Here is a 17,956-nt window from a genome sequence, read left to right as displayed (position 1 = left end):
GTTTATTTCCATTCTACATGTAAATAGTTTTCAGTATTTGTTATTAATGAATTGAAGTTTTGTTTTCGTTATATTTTTATTTTATTTTATTTTTATTGCATTTTGTTCCTTCATAAATCTGGAACAGTGGTATCAGAGCAATTTGCTCTTTCTTTGTCTTTCTCTGCATGTCCCCAACAAGGTCGGGGTATAAGGAGTTATGACTCAAACTGGTTGAACCTTTGCAAGACCAACCTCGCCAACCCTGATGGCCTCCCATGGCAGAATAAAAGAAATATGAGGGAACAAGAGATCCTTTCAAAATATTGCTCGAAGAAGCCCTCGAGCAACAAAGGAATTAGTGATGGACAACTTTGCCCAAATCCTTCAACAAATGGCCACAAATGACGCATCTTAATTTGGCAACCACTCTAGAGGCACCACTCCCTTTAAGGTACAAGTCAACTTTGACATTTCCATATTTGAAGGCTACATAGATGCAGATGTCATAGATAAATGGTTAAATCTGTTGGAAGAATATTTTTCGGTTCATGATTTTCCAATAAGGAAAAGATTACTTTTGCACTCCTCAAAGGCACCCCCCAGGTAAAGGACTGGTGGGAAACCTACTGCGTGCAGAGGGACGAGAGGGAACCCTCACTATTTTAAGTCGCACCCACTTGGAATTCTTTCTGAGACGCCATCAAGGAACAATATTACTTTGTTAGGAGCTATGAAGATAAGTACATAAAGTGGACCACACTACGGCAGGGAAGGGATCAAGATGTGCCAGAGTTCATAACTATTTTTCATACCCTTCGCACAAAGTTGAGTATCAAGGATTCTGAGCGACATATGGTACTCAAATACCACGACTGTCTATACAAATACATCCAGGATGATATGGAGTTCCTAGACATCTCCTCGATTGGCATCGCCTATCGATACGTTGTCAAGGTCAAGCAAAAATTTAAGCAGAAGAAGCGAGACTTTGGATCTGCGAATCTAAAGCAAGGGAAAGGCGCCCCCAAACCACTGAATAAAGGACAAAGCCAAGGCGGGGTGACCCAAGACAACCCACCGAAGCCACAAGAAAAGAACAACACCATGAAGACAAAGAAGGACACAGGAAAGTGGTGTGAGTTCCATAAGAGCCCCATTCACAACACAAGTGAGTGTCGAACCACGCAGTCACTGGTGGGCGAGCTGAAGGCCTTAGAATCAAATGCATTTCCCGACTCTAAGTCAGAACCCAACAAGGGGAATGACAAATGGAAGAAGATTATTGATGTGGAACCCAACGCCACCATTGCCACCACCAAGGTCCAAAAGATTGAGCTCAAAGATCCAAAGGAGGGGGGCGTCTCTTCCACTCACAGATGTGGGTGAAGGGTTCTCCATTGCAGTTCATTGTCGACAACGGAACCCAAAAGAACCTCATTTCAATAGAGGTCGTGAGGTGGCTGGCACTACTGACCACACCACACCCACAACTATACACCATCAGGTGGCTTCACCAAGGACGAGATCTCCACAGTAGTGTCACCTTCCCTACAGCATCAAGCCCTTCATGAATGAGATATTGTGTGATGTTGCTCCTCTTGAAGTTTGTGATGTATTATTAGGCCAACCATACTTGTGGAATCGTCATGTTGTGTATAAGTCTAGGCCTCGCATTGTTATTATTACTTTGGGCAATAAGTTATATAGAATATTGGAGGTAGCCCCACCTACCGCCATCTCTTTGATCTCTGTTAAGCAATGCAGTAAGATATCTTCCAAACTGGGAAATTTGTTTTCTTTTTGACTCGCTCTCAAAGTAAGGGGAAGATCGCGGCCACATCCATGGATTTTGGGAAGGGTTCCTCCATGCAGCAGAAGTGGGTGGATAAGGTCGTGGAATAATACAGGGACATCTTCTCCTCACTCACAGGGGTACCGTTGCACTATCAGGTCAAGCATTCGGTTGATCTGACTCCCGTAGCACCTCTGCCCAATGGGTCAATATATTGTTGCTCCATTCTATAAAATGAAGAGATCAAGCAGCAAATCTAAGATTTGTTGCAAAAAGGGCACATCCGACCAAATTCCTCACCCTGTGGGAGCCTTATTGTACTAGTATAAAAGAAGGATAGGACCTGGAGGCTCTGCATTGATTATCGGGCACTAAACAAAATCACTGTCAAAAACAAGTATCCACTCCCACAGATTGATGATCTTCTAGACTAGCTCAAGGGGGGTAGTTATTTAAGCAAGATCAATCTGAAGTCGGGTTATCACCAGGTTTTAATAGAGCCCGCAAATGTATGGAAGGCTACCTTAAAATCTAAGGAAGGCCATTTTGAATGGTTGGTCATGCCCTTTGGGTTGAAAAATGCCCCTGCTACTACTATGAGGTTGATGGAAGACATCTTGCAACCCTTCACCAACTCTTTCGTCGTTGTTTATCTGGATGACATCCTCATCTTCAACAAGAGTTGGAAGGAGCACTTGCAACACATTCAGTAGGTCCTTCAAACCTTGCGGCAGCACAAACTGTGTGCCAACTTGGAGAAATACACCTTTGGTAGGAGTCAGGTCCAGTAAATGGGTTACAGCATAAGTGAGCAAGGCATGCATGTGGATCCGGCTAAGATCCAAGTCATTCGGGATTGGCCAACCTTGACCACTCTAACAGAGCTTCGCGGCTTTTTCAGCCTTGTAATTTTTTATCGAAGGTTCGTTTTGGGATTCTCCCATATCACTTGACCTTTGAGTTAGATTACCATGGGCAGAGCGAAAGTAAAGTTTTCCTGGTTCGAGTCCCAATAGAAGGCGTTCATTGAACTAAAGCACCGCATCTACTCTGCAGTTGTACTCACATTGTCAGACCTACAATAGTCATTTGAAATTGAGACAAACGCCTCTGACTATGTTATTGGTGCAGTCCTTACCCAACATGGGCATCCAGTGGTCTATTATAGTGAGATACTCTATTATACCATTCGAACGTACCCCACCTATAATAAACAGGTGTATTCTATCGTGCAGGCTTGCTGACAATGGAAATATTACATTTTGGGGAAGGAGACTGTCATCCACACCAATCACTGACCTCTTCAGTTTATATAGACACAAGGAAAGTTGCAGAATGATCGCCATCAAAAGTGGTCTACATATTAGCAACATTTCCACTTGCACATTAAATACAAAAAGGGTAGCACCAACCATGTTGCAGATTGCCTCAGTCAACCCCCAGTTGCAGCACTAACTACTGTTCTCAACTCTTATGGGCACGAGAACTATGGATGGCCGCAATTGTACAAAAATGATCTAGAGTTTGACACCACATACCAAATGTTAGTGGATGGCAAGAAAGTTCTTGATTTCCACCTCCATGATGCATTATTATGCTACCTAGACCACCTTTGTGTTCCTTCAAGTAGGCGTGCCAAGCTGAATTAGGAGGCACACTACAGTTGGGTTGAAAAACACCTTGGCGCGAAGAAAAAGATGGTCGTACTCCAGAAGTACTTTTATTGGCCAAAACTCTGACAGGATGTTGGACAATATATCAAATCCTGCACTGCTTGTGCCATCGCCAAGCCAACCTTCAAGAAGAAAGGCATGTACACTCCTTTGCCTACTCCCATCCAACCTTGGGAATCCATCTCCATGGACTATCTATGTGGCCTTCCTTCTGCTAAGCATGGTAATGACTACGTATTTGTGGTTGTGGATAGATTTTCTGAAATGGCTATATTAGTAGCCTGCAAGAAGAGTATCACAACAAGGACACTACCAAACTCTTCTTTGAACGAGTATCGGTACATTTTGGGATCCCGCAGAACATTATATTAGATCAGGATAACAGGTTCCTAAGCACATTATAATGGAGCCTCTAGGCATTATTGGACACCAAGCTCACTAAGTTGACTACATTCCATCCCCAGACTAGTGGCCAAACAGAAGTCGTCAACAAGATGATAGTGCACATACTGCGCATGTACAACTCCAAATATCCACGAACTTGGGATGAGAGCCTTCCCTATGTGCAACACAACTATAACAGAAATCTCCATAGCTCGATTTGTCGTAGTCCCTTTCAAGTGTGTATGGGATTTCAACCATTTTGTTTGATTGATGTTGCCATGCCTTACGTGACTACACAGGCAGAATCCACACATGTACAGTCTGAGGATAATAAAGCAACCAAGTTTATTGAATGCATCTAACACATTTGCCAACAGGTTCATGACATCTTGGAGAAGTCCAATTCCAAGTACAAGCAACGACATTATCAACATCGAGTGTCACACAAGTTTTAGGTGGCCTACAAAGTTTGGTTGCATTTGTAGAAAGAACGCCTTACTAGAGCCCATCAAAAGCTCAAGCCAATCTGATATGGATCTTACACCATCACCAAGGATGTGGAAGATAATGCTTTTGAGCTCAACATTCCCCCATTCCTTGGCCTGCACCCAATGTTCAATATGGATTGCCTTTGTCCATACTTTCCATCATTATTGGACACATCAGACATTGCAAAACAACTCACACCAACTGAGTTAAACCCAAATTACATGGAACAGGCCTCAATTGATCGGATCATGGACACACAGATCAATAACACTCACCAGCAGAATATCCAACTGTATCGGGTTGTAAAATCTGGCCAACTCCTGCACCAACGCAAGTGGCTCACTGGGGACCAAGTTTAGTAGAAGTTTCCCCATCTCTTGGAGGCACTCAACGCAATGAGGACCATTGCTTCCTAAGGGGGTAGGACTGATCTAGTTGGATATTGGTGGTCGCCTACCTATTCCACTTGGATCCTCGCCATTGTTTCTTTCAACTTCCTTAATTGTAGCACACTTTACTATTTTTGGCAGTTTTTTTGGGTCCTGAACTTCTGGAGCCATTTTGCAGCCCTAAACGACATTTTTTGGGAAAACATGAGCCTTTATTAAACATTTTTAGTTGAAAGTTATAATCCTAGAATATATCTTTCTAACGAGGTATTGTACGTGTCAAACGAAGATCATATGCCTAAGTTACAACCCCAAGTTACAACCCCATGAAGTTAATGTATTGATTTACCTCAATGGGGTCCACAGACTTTTGGCGCTTCATCTCCTAGGGTTAGGTTTTTCGATGTTTAGGGTTTTCCATTATTTCTCAGTAATAAATAGGCCTTGGAGGCACATTGTAACACAATTTAGAAGACATGTAGCCGCCACATCTCTTCTCAGAGATAAGCTACCATCACCTAAGCTAGTTTATTTCTATTATGCGTGCAAACAATTTTCAGTATTTGTTATTAATGAATTGAAGTTTTATTTTCATTATATCTTTGTGTTTTTGTGTTTTTGTTTATATATGTATTTCATTTCGTTCTTTCATAAATTTGGATCACCTTGGGGGTTGATAAACCACTTAGAGCTTATTGAATGGGTTGATGTAACACTGGGGTGCTTGTTGGAAGGCTAATAAACCACTTGGCAGGTTGAGATGCTCAAGTGCTTATTAAAAAGGGCTCATAAACCACTAAGTGCTTGTTGTCAAGCTAATAAACCACTTAAGTGCTTGCCATGTAAGTTAATAAACCACTTGGATAGTGGGCTCTAAACTCCTGTAGTGCTTGCCTTGAAAATCCAGTTGATAAACCACCCTTAAAGAGACATCATTCTCCTGGATTGAGAAAAACTTCACTAAGCCTTGGATGAATGCTTGTGACCTATTTCAAAGATGCAGAAGAGTCACTATGGTGCTTACTACACGAAGCAATTGATAAACCACATGGACAATGCATTCCCTCTCTCCTCTAGTTGACTTGATATCAATGCGAAATTCCTTTGAGTAATTAACTCTCGAGACTCTGAATCTGGTTCAAGGGTGGTTAGCTGCAAGAAATTTTGCAATGTAGTTAGCTTATCATTAGGTGGAGCATTGAAGTCCCTCCTTCAGTTGCCAGCCATTCAAGTCAATCAGATAAGTGTATTTACTTGTATATATATTGGTACCATGGAGACAATAGAACTGCACCACACAGCCCGGACGACTTGCCGAGGACGACTAGGGTTTTGCAGAGCGGCACGAAAATGGGGTTCAAGGGAACCAAGGCCAAGAAGAAGGTAGTCTACGACAAGAAAATATGTGCTTTGTTGGAGCAATACTCACAAGTGTTGGTTTGCATTGCAAACAATGTGGGATCCAAGCAAATGCAGGGCTTTCGTGCTGGATTGATGCCTGATACGGTCGTTCTTATGGGGAAAATACCATGATGAAGAGGTCCATTCGTCTATATGCAGAGAAGTCGGGCAACACGGCCTATCAAAACCTGATTACTTTGCTGGTGCTAAAGGGGAAGCCGAGGGCCGCTATGTTCAACCTCATCCCGGAGGACTGGAGTGCTTACACCCGCCCTTGGCTACAAGAGATCTCCTCATCCTGCCTCTGCCTCAAATCCCTCCACTTGCGGCAAATGATCATCAAGGACAACGACCTCGCCACTCTCGTTGGGAGCCACGGCCACATGCTACAAGCCCTCAAGCTTGAGAAATGCTCTGGGTCCTCCACTCTTGGATTTCTAAAAATCGCACGCTCTTGCAACCTCCTATCAGGGACTATTCGCGGAGGTAATCAGCCGAGGGATTGGATCTATGGCGATGAGAAACCTAACAAGGAAAGATCCAATCCGTTGCCTTCCACAGCAAACCCGTTTCGATCCTAGGTGAAAGCGATATGTTGGACAAGGGTTTCAAGCAGGAACAAGAAAAAAATAGGGGAATACGAGATTGCAGAGGACGGAACCAAGGCCAGCAAGGATGATCACTCCAAGGGAAGCAGCGGTCTCAGCGTAGGGAATGTAGAGCACTCTCTACGGCAAGAAGAATTTGTAGAACCATGGACAAACCAATATCTGGATCCCCGGTAAGTACCCACAACTTCCAAGTTTTTGTCAAATCCCCTGCCAGAAAAACACAATTACTTTGGGTAAAAGAGACTGACTCTGTAAAGCAACTACAGAACCTCATACTGCAAAAATTTGGATACCCCACCAGATCACAAAACCCGATACATGGGGGCAGAGTACTCTAGGACACAAAATATCTCAAGGAATACAAAATCGCACCCATGTCAACAATAATTCTCAATCTGAGAATAAGAGGGGCGCGACAGAAAACAACAGAAATCCTTGTAGAGGTGAGGGAAGTGGGACTGGTACAAAAATTACAGGAACACGTTAGGGGAAAAACAGGAAGTATATCCTACAAAAACATTCTTCAAGGGAAAAACACAGCAGAAGCAGCACCAAATCAAATAGGTATGGACACAAGGCCATACATTGTGGAACAACTAAATCATACCCCATAATATAGCATAGGTATACCAAAAACAGATGAGCACTGCATTATATATGAAAGACAAGCAATAATATGTAGATTTAACTGTTTTTGGCCCAAACCGGTTGATCTCTTTCATTGGATCTTCACAAACTGGACTATACAATGTGAAATACATCTCTGTTCCAAGGGGTTCTTCATAGTAAACTTTCTTACAATAGAGGCCAGAGACTTTGTACTACAGGAAGGACCTTGGTCCTGGGGATCCACAGGCCTCTTCATCACACCATGGTTCCCAGATTTTGATGCAAATGCAATGGTTGTCTCTAAGATGCCAGTTTGGGTGCGATTGCACAATCTCCCATTACACCTCTGGAGTCAGCAAGTACTCATAGGAATTGGTAATACTATCAGGCCTTACATCAAAATGGACACCCAAAGACTGGAGGAAAGAATCTACACTTATGCACGAATATGTGTGGAAGTAGACCTCAGCAAAGGCCTGCCAGACCAAATTCAACTGAAGCATAGACAGAGGTGTTGGTCACAGTCTTTAGATTACGAAAATACAACATTCAGATGCAGAACTTGCCAACAAACAGGATACCTACAAAGCATGTGTCCAACAGCAAAAAAAAGACACCCGTAGGAAGAAAAAAATGGGGAAACAAGCCAAGGGATGGCAATTTCCTCCACCACTCTTGGATGACGAGGAGGAAGAAGAGGTGGAACATGAAACCCCCAACGAGAACAATCAGATGAACAAAGAACCATAAGTAGAATACATAAATCCACAAGAATCTACAGATGTATAGTCAGCAAGGATACCAGAAACAATGGATATGAGCGGATCCAAACGTCAACACATATCAGACACATCAGATTCTGATAAAGACAACCCCCAACCTATGGTTGATACAGCGCTAGCACTTATAACTCCAACAGAGTCTCAAGGGGGTGGAGAAAGGTTGAGAAGAAAAAAGGGCGAAAAGCTTGACTTTTCCCCCATCTGTACATTATTTACTTGTTACTTGTCTTTTCTGAAAACCGAACACCCTGCGTGGTGATGGATGATAAATGCATCTTTTTTGACAAAAATTGAGTACCAATTTTGATTATGGCTCACAGAGATGGCTATGGGCCATCGCAGCATATGCTGAAAAGCATCTACAACATGTAATTTTTCAATTATAATGAAAGGTACGATTTTTCCAGTGGAAAAAAATATTGGTACTGTGGATGATGAACTATGTCTAGTATGTGGCATGAAAGTGTATGGATTAGTGCTACCAATAGAGGAATGTGTTGAAATTTGGGCATCTAGGGATGAATTTCCCCTTTGCCCTAAATCAAGGCCATCTTACCCTAAAAATGGAAAAGTCAAATTATTATCAATATTTATGTGGGCAAGCAATGGTAAATATATTTAAAATGGAAATTAAATTTAAATTAGAGTTTCCCTCCTAATTTACTAAAGTTAGATTACCCAAGTGTCATGAATTTTCTCTAATAGAAACAACTATATAAAGGTATCCTATCCTCTATTTGTAAAAAGAAATCATCGTTATGGGCATCTCTGTGGACATCGTTATGGGCATCTTTGCAAGCATCGTTATTGTTTGACATCGTTACGGGCATCTCTACTGGCATCTTTATTGTTTGACATAGTTATGGGCATCTCTGCGAGCATCATTATTGTTTGACATCGTTATGGGCATCTCTGTGGGCATTGTTATTGTTTGACATCATTATGGGTATCTCTATGGGCATCATTATTGTTTGACATCAGTATGGGCATTGTTATTGGTTTCACTGTGGTTTGGCTCTCACACTGTGGTTTGACTATCGCACTATGGTTTGGCTTTCGCATTGTGGTTTGACTCTCTCACTATGGATTGGCGCTTGCATTATGGTTTGGCTCTCACAATGTGGTTTGGCTCTCGCACTATGGTTCAACTCTCGCACTATGGTTCTTGTATATGATTGTGGCCTCGCAATGCATATCTCAGTGGTATGTGATATATATATTAACATAGTTTTATTGTGCATAATCTATTTATGGCTCTCTATCTCATGTGTATGGTTTACATTCATCTTGATGATTCGTTTTGAGTAGTTCGAATATGATCAATTCATCAGTTAGTTTCAGTGTCTGGATATATGATGACAATGACATTAAATATAACTTGGATCAGTTCAATAGTTATATTTCAATGACATTTTATGTAACCTAGATAATTATCAAAGTGACGAAACATATGACCTTGAAAAGATGATGACAATGTTCACAATAACCGTGACCATGATATATGATGGAAGTGATCCTTCAATCAATATCTTTAATATGGCAGTGCTCTTAACAAGTGGCATTAACGTGATTGTGCTCCTAGATGTTTGAATAGTCCATGATTATAGTAATAACCTTGTTGATAGTTGCACAGTGATCACTTGAATTAGCATGTCAGTGAAATCTAGTATGACAGTGATTACAATACTCTTGATGCCATTTTGATGTTTGATAATAACTGTACATGTCAGTACACTTGGTATAGTGACTTATATGACATTAATTCTAGACAATGATCTATGTGTTTGGCAAAGACCTAGTTGGATGTCGAATGTGATATGGCATAAGATTTCTTGGACTCATTTGGTTATCGGATGTCAATTCACAAACAAAGTTGTGAACTGACTTGGATTGGCCCTATAAGGCTAGATATGGCTCATGTATCTCATTTTTGGATGTACTTTGTATCTGAGTTGAACAATTGATGAATCTCTAATAGAAGAAGAATTTGGATGGGTTTTTCCCCTTGTGGGGTTTTTCCCTGGTCTCTAACCTAACTCCTGATGTCTCTCTTGTGTAAGTTTTTCTTTTGTTGTTCCTTTATGTTCCACTACAAATGTTGTTGTTATTGTTATTTATACATAATTTCTTATGATGTTATAATGTTATGGGGTGAATACAATATGTAAATAATGAAGAAGTTTGTGAATGCAATTATCTAAAGCAAAGAACAATGTATCCTAATAAAAAAAATAACATGGTATCATAGTCAAGCTAAAGAAAACTCATTGAAGATCACCCCTATGAAGACACCTATGGTTGAAGAAGAATGGAAGAGATGAGGATGGTAGAGACATAAAAGAATGTCAGGGTTTGAAGGAAACCCTGGGAAGCCTTTGTCTTTGCAAACAAAAGCTAGGGTTTAGAAAAACCCTAGGAGTGACCTGGATATGAAAAGAGGTTTGTTATGATTAAAAACTCTTCATGATGTGATCGATAAGAAGCATGTGAAAGATCTAGAGAAACCCTAGGTGAAGGATATGTTGTTGTTTCAATGGTCATCATATACATTGATGGTTGGGCTTGGCCATTGATGAAAGAAGACAAAGGATATAGGTAGTGCTCAAGAAGATGCATCTCTTCTACCAATAACATATGATTGATGGATAGTGGTGACTCGTGGAGGCCGGATCCAGAGGGAGCTAATAACTTACTTCAGACCTCATTAAAGAGAAGTATTTTCAAAAGTTATGTTATGACATTGCTCTTGTTTATATATGCCATTATTGTTTATTTCTCTTGCATGGATATTTAAATACTTCTTTTTACTAACGCCTTGGATAAGGAAAGTTGATCCTTCTTAAAGATCATCACGAAGTTAAGATTTGCAAAAAGAGATAACACTATGAGGCAGTTGAGAGCCTCCTACAATCTATGTTAAAGATAAATACTTTTTAAACATATGTCATTTCTTTGTGTCATTGTTCTTGTCAAGTTTATTCTTTTTTATTATCGGTGATCCTTCCTGCATAAGTATTTTATCTGTTTCACTAACTTCTCGCATTAGGATGTGATCCATATTAAGGATCATCAAGAGGTGGAGTAGTGTAGGAAGAGCAAGTTCCTATAGGGAGTTGGTGCGGGAAACTCTTACATCTAGAAAAGGATGATAGTTATGCCATGTACACTTTCATTACGGTTATTTACTTAACTATTATTGCTCTTGCTCTTTTTTTTGGTCACAAGTACATCTGATGATTATGAAGATCAAGCCCTCTATATAAAAGATTGAGGATGATATAGAGCTATCGCATGACTTATGAAATGGACAAGAGCTTTGGACCTAAGAGGAAGGATTGATGTCTCCCTAGTTGATTATTGTGGTTGAAGAAGCTTCTTATTTTGGAGGGAGTAGATTGAGGGTAACAACATGATATGATGATAAGAGCGATATGTCCTTCATAAAAGGACTATTCTTGACATTTGAGATGTAGTAGTGTCTGATGCTTTTGCGTTATGGTTCAAATTGTGATATGTTTTTAGAGAAAGAAGGCTAAGATGAGATCCTAACCCCCGTTGGTTGATGCATTTGATGTATGTGGAGTGAGCTTCCTCCGTGATGTACTTGAGAAAGAAGCATATTTGCAGTTTGAGGAGCATGAGTAGCTGACTCATGATTGCAGATTAAATAAAGCATCATATGAACTATAGCAATTTCCTTGGGCTCGACATGCTTGAAATATTGGACATCTGATGTGACCACTCATCTCTCTTCATGATTGAAGGTATGTTTTTTATATTTGGTTTTATAAACTAACAAATTATTTCTGACAAGATTAAGAGTATCACAACATTCAGTGCCAGAGGGAGTTAATCCTTGATGATCCACTTCTTGACATTAGAAGTATAACAAAAAGATGATGAGGACTTCCTTGTTAAGGGAAGTATGTTATTAGAGATTTGGCATGACGATTAACATTGAAGTAGTTAAGAGAGACTCCTCTCCAGATAAAGATTTGGTGGATCCCACGATGAGCTGATAGTTAAATATATCCCTACCTAGTAGAATGTTTTTTGAGCCATAGCCTAGACATGTATATTGGGATGTTGCAACGCTGATTTTGAGATACCTATGACGATGCAGTCATTCATGGACTAAGATACAATGCCGGACATTTGAGACTTTATGGATCCATTGATTTTGAGAATGATGTTGACTGAAAGAGCACATATGATTGTTTCCCTTGATATGCCTTAGTTTCCCCGATGATTTCCCAGAATAGAAATTTGTTGAGAGGCAATGTGCATTATTGATAGCATGGTTGAATGCATGCCAATTTGGTTGAGAAAGCTCCTTGGAGATTTGTTTTCCATATGTTGGGCACGACTATGATATATTGGGACATATTATGGGATCTGACATTCAAAGAATCTTGTGTTCCATGTTAGGTCCAAACACATTGAGATCATGTATCACTATATCGGGGATATGGTGCAAAGAGGAGCTATGAGACTCCATCATATTCTGACTGATGAGAAGATAACAATCATACTCACCAAGGCTTTGCCGAAAGGAAAGTTCTTGGTCTTCAGAAGAGTAGCTTGGACTTATGGATGTGACCTTCTTGGGCAAGGGTCGTGGGTTGATCAAGAACATTGAGTTATGTTCTTCCCCCTTGTTTGAGATCACAAGGAGAGGAATTGAGCTAAAGAGCTCCTGGGGTTGAGGGAACTTTGTACAATATGATAGTCAGTGATCCTTACCCCACAGTAAGTGATATCCTGCCTATTGTCTCTCTTTAGTCTTGATAAAGTATACCCGAGTTGGCATCCTACCCACAAGTTGGGCTTGTTGGGATTGTTTCCCACCCATTTGGCTAATGGGTGTTGGCTACTTGAGTTAGGTGTGATCCTTACCATTTATGGTAAGCGATATCCCGGTCAAGTTATGGGATGCATGTGTTCTACCACTGACTCTTCAGGGTCAAGTTGGGAAGATCAACAAACAATAGGATAGTTTGTGATCCTTACCTTACGGTAAATGGTATCCTGCTTATTGCCATAGGTCAATAAGATAGATTTTGATCCTTACCTTATGGTAAGTGTTATCCTGCCTATTGTCCTTGGACATAGGGTGGTAGTCGGAGCCCCCTATGATGATTCTTCTTCTTTATATCGTGACATCATTGTTCAACAGATGATCAAAGGAATCAAGTTGAGATGACATATGATGAGATGGATGTTTTGTTGATGTAGTTGAGATATTGGTCATGTGATTTGACTTAGAAACTAGTAGGGTTTTGAGGGTTGATCTCCCCTATCTCCGACTGTGCATTCTTCTTCTTCTATGAGATGAGATGTAATGTGATGCAACTGTTTGCCTTCTTCTACATTGAGACATGTCATATGAGATGAGATTGTTCTGAAAGGGAGCAGAGCAAAGATGAGACGAGTCTTATGACACAGATGGAAATTCCTCCCTAGCTGAGATGGAGTGTTGAAATTTGGGCATCTAGGGATGAATTTCCAATTTTCCCTAAATCAATCCCATCTTACCCTAAAAATGGAAAAGTTAAATTATTATTAATATTTATGTGGGCAAGCAATGGTAAATATATTTAAAATTAAAATTAGAGTTTCCCTCCTAATTTACTAAAGTCAGCTCACCCAAGTATCATGAATTTTCTCTAATAGAAACAACTATATAAAGGTATTTATCCTCCATTTGTAAAAAAAATAATCCTTATGGGCATCTCTCTAGGAATCATTATTGTTTGACATCATTATGGGCATATTTACAAGCAACGTTATTGTTTGACATCATTATGGGCATCATTATTATTTGACATCGTTATGGGCATCATTATTATTTGACATCGATATGGGCATCTATGCTAGCATTGTTATTGTTTGGCATCGTTATGGGCATCTTTGCGAGCATCATTATTGTTTGCATCACTATGGGCATCGTTATTGGTCTCACTGTCGTTTGGCTCTTGCATTGTGTCCTGACGCTTGCTCTATCGCTTGGATCTCACACTGTTGTTTGACTCTCGCATTATGGTTTGGCTCTCGCACTATGGTTTGACTCTTGCACTATGGCTCTTTTATATGACTGTGGACTCACAATGCATATCTTTGTGGTACGTGATATATATATTAACATAGTTATGCTATGCAGAATCTACTGATGGCTCTTTATCTCGTATGTATGGTTTACACCCATCTTGATGACCCATTTTAAGTAGTATGAATATGACCAGTTCATCAAATAGTTTTCAGTGTACGGATATATGATGACAATGACATTAAAAGCATCTTGGATCGGTTCAACAGTTAGATTTCAATGAAATTTTATGTAATGTGGATAACTATCATTGCGATGAAACATATGACCTCAACAAGATGATGAAAATGTTCATAATAACTGTGACCATGATATATGGTGGCAGTGATCCTTTAGTTAATATCTTTAATATGACAGTGCCCTTGATAAGTGGAAACAATGTGATTGTGACCCTAGATGTATGAACAATCCATGACTATAGTAATAACCTTGTTTACATTTGCACAATGATCACTTGAATTGGCATGTAAGTGACATCTGGTATGACAGTAATTATAGTACTCTTGATGGAATTTTGATGTTTGACAATAACACTACATGACAATGCATACATGTAAGTACACTTGGTATAGTGACTTATATGACGTTGATTCTGGACATTGATCTATGTGTTTGGCAGAGACATGGTTGGATGTCGAATGTGATATGGCATAAGATTTATTGGACTCATTTGATTATCAGATGTCAGTTCACAAACGAAGTTGTGAACTAACTTGGATTGGCCCTAGGAGGCCAGATATGACTCATGTATCTCATTTTTTGATGTACTTTGTATCTCAGCAAAAAATTTGATGAATTTCTAATAGAAAAAGAATCTGGATGGGTTTTCCCCTTTTGGGTTTTTCCCCTGGCCTCTAACCTAACTCCTGGTGTCTCTCTTGTGCATGCTTTTCTTCTGTTGTTCCTTGATGTTCCACTCCAAATGTTTATGTTATTATTCTTTCTATGTAATTGCTCATGATGCTATAATTTTATGGGTGAGTACAATATGAAAATAATGAAGAAGTTTGTGAATGCAATTGGCTAAATCAAAGAACAATGTAGCCCTAAGAACAAAGTTAACAGAATATTGGTACTCTCGTTTTATGATGAATGCTTTACCGATATGTTCTCATGGTTATGTTGAACTTGTGGATCTATGTGTTTATTTTTATTCTCATAAGCCACAAAGCTAATTACATTAATACCCATGATTGCTTGAAGTGCCTCAGTTAATCTGTTACATTTTGTGATTTCAACTATATGATATATTATGGATATCATGGATTACTGCTTTATTTTGTTTGTAGACTTCTTCACATGGTAAGAAAGAAAAAGCAAGCGTTATGTGATGCATAAAAACTCAATAGACCTAATAGTCACTTGTTTTTCAGAACAATGAGAGCAATCTGTGATTATGTATAATGTTGCAATGTCTTGAGTTTCATAAAGGAAGCATGGCATGTAATTTCTTGAAAGATCTGGCTATTGAAGCCTTTTCTTAACTTTATTTGGTATTTGATATTAGGAAAGTTTACTAAGGGTCCTTAACTATGTTATGGTCATGGCATAATGCCCTGGAGGGTTAATCATCAAGTTTGGGTTTTCATTCTTGGAAAGTTGGCATTCTATGCAATGCCATGTCTTAAGGAAATTCATACATAATTCCTTGAAGTTTCCATTTCTTGTAAGTCTGGGCAGAAATTGACACCTGTATCTGGGGTCGGTAGGTTCTTGGACGAACCATGTATCTGGCTTGGATACCTTTTCAATTCCAGGTGCTAGTTTCATTCGTATATGCGAAGGGGGCGGAATGCATATACGACTAGCGAATGTATTTAGTAATATGGACATTCGATTAGTCATTGCATGTGCATCTTCAAAGTGCGCGAGATTTCAAACAGTTTAGATTTCCATAGTAAGTCAATGTAGAAGTGATATTTGGTGTGGGCCCTGCATGGATGAAGTCAAATGTTTATTTAAATTTGTGAGTAATATGGGGATTCGAGGGATCTAGAAGTGTGCCAAGAGTGCATACTTGTATGCACCACGAATTTCCCCTGAACTAGAGTTAATGAAGAAGAGTGATGAAGCACAAAGGGACTGTGCCATGTGGGACCCGCGATTTGAGATGAGGTGGCAAGTGCCATGGAGGCCTGGTAGGACTACATGGATGCCACAAATTATGAGGGTTTACTCATAGTGACGTGGCAAGGCCATGTGGGTCACATGTGGATGCCAAGTGGCAGTACCTTGCTGATGTGGTGAAGTTTAATTGGTTACAACATTCAATCTGGGAGTCAGATTGAGATGAAATTTGTATCACCAAAAATATCCTAATGAGTTAGACACAATGGTGATATCATAAATTAATTCCACAAACTTTATTGGAGGATTTTTATAACCCCATATTCATAAAATACCATGGAGGTCAAGTTAATTATAAATAACACTTCCCATGACTCGAGAAGGTTCAAGGGAGTGGGAGGGAGCGTAACAGTGTGGTACTAGAGCTCCCAAGTTCAACACCTGGACTAAATGGGCCTAGAAAGATAACTTTAGAAGCAATATAAGAAGTTCCAGATAAAAGTGTTTAGACTAATCATTGGTTGTGTATGCATATGTGTGTTGATTTCAAAATGTTAATTGTTGTGAATGTTGGCATGATAAATTGCTTATATGTTATCATGTTCTCTAATTGACATACTAACATGAGATTGGTTGTTTCAGTTAGTTTCACATCAACATGCTTATTTTAAGCATGCCAAGGTGATGGATAAATATGTTTATTTGTATTTTAATTTAACTAGTAAAGCATGGTTCAACACTCGAATTGGATGGGCTATGAAAGAGAAAGTTAGAATTAGAGCTTAGGTTCAACACTGGACCTAAAAAGGCCCGCAAATAAAATTTAATACAATAATTTGATTAATGCATATGTTAATTTTATTTTGATTTACAATAATTTTGATGTAAATGTTAACCTTAATGAAATGTTGATTTTAAACATGTTGTTGAATGTGCTTACTAACATGATGATATGTCCTCTAGTCTCTTGGAATATGTGGCTAACATGGGTATAGATGCGTGAACAACATCAAATCAATATACTTCAAACCATAAGATTTAGTGTTTGCATGGCAAGGTAACAAGTTAATATGTTTATGCTTTATATAACTAAAAACTATATGTGTGTGGCAACACACGATAATATACAATTATAGCAAGGAATAGAGGAATGGACAACAATTTGGTGCAACATGGTATAGACCAAAATCATCATGAACAAGAAGAAGAAATTTCCCCTGGTGGAGCAAATACTCTCATGAACTTGAAGGCCGAGTTGAAAATTTAGAAAGCAAAGAACAAAAGACTCATTAGAAAACAAGAAGAACAAGCAAAGCTAAATACAATGTTGTTATAAAACATGTCCTACATGCATAGGTTGTTGCAACTTGGATCAACATCTAGAGATATGGAAGGGTGTCCGATAAGCTTGGGGAAATAATTCAACAACTCAAGTTTGTTTGATATGTAAACCAAGAATGAAGTTTTCACATGGAATGATAAAAGAGGCGGAGAAAACCAAGTAGCATTACAACTAGATCACTTCATCAACTTAGAGTCTCTAATGATCTCAGGTGTAAACCTCAATACCTCTATCTTACCCTCTACACGGTCTGTGCGTTAACCAATTCAACTTGAAGTGGATATGCAAGGGAGCCCCAAAAACAATCCTGTTCATTTTAAACCCTTTTC

This window comes from Pinus tabuliformis, chromosome 3_2 (genome assembly GCF_031772625.1).
Source record: "Pinus tabuliformis cultivar Carrire ecotype Pingquan chromosome 3_2, CPIR1, whole genome shotgun sequence".
Lineage (NCBI taxonomy): Eukaryota > Viridiplantae > Streptophyta > Pinopsida > Pinales > Pinaceae > Pinus > Pinus tabuliformis.
The sequence above is the reverse complement of the archived record's forward strand: the minus strand, read 5'-3'. Positions refer to the sequence as shown.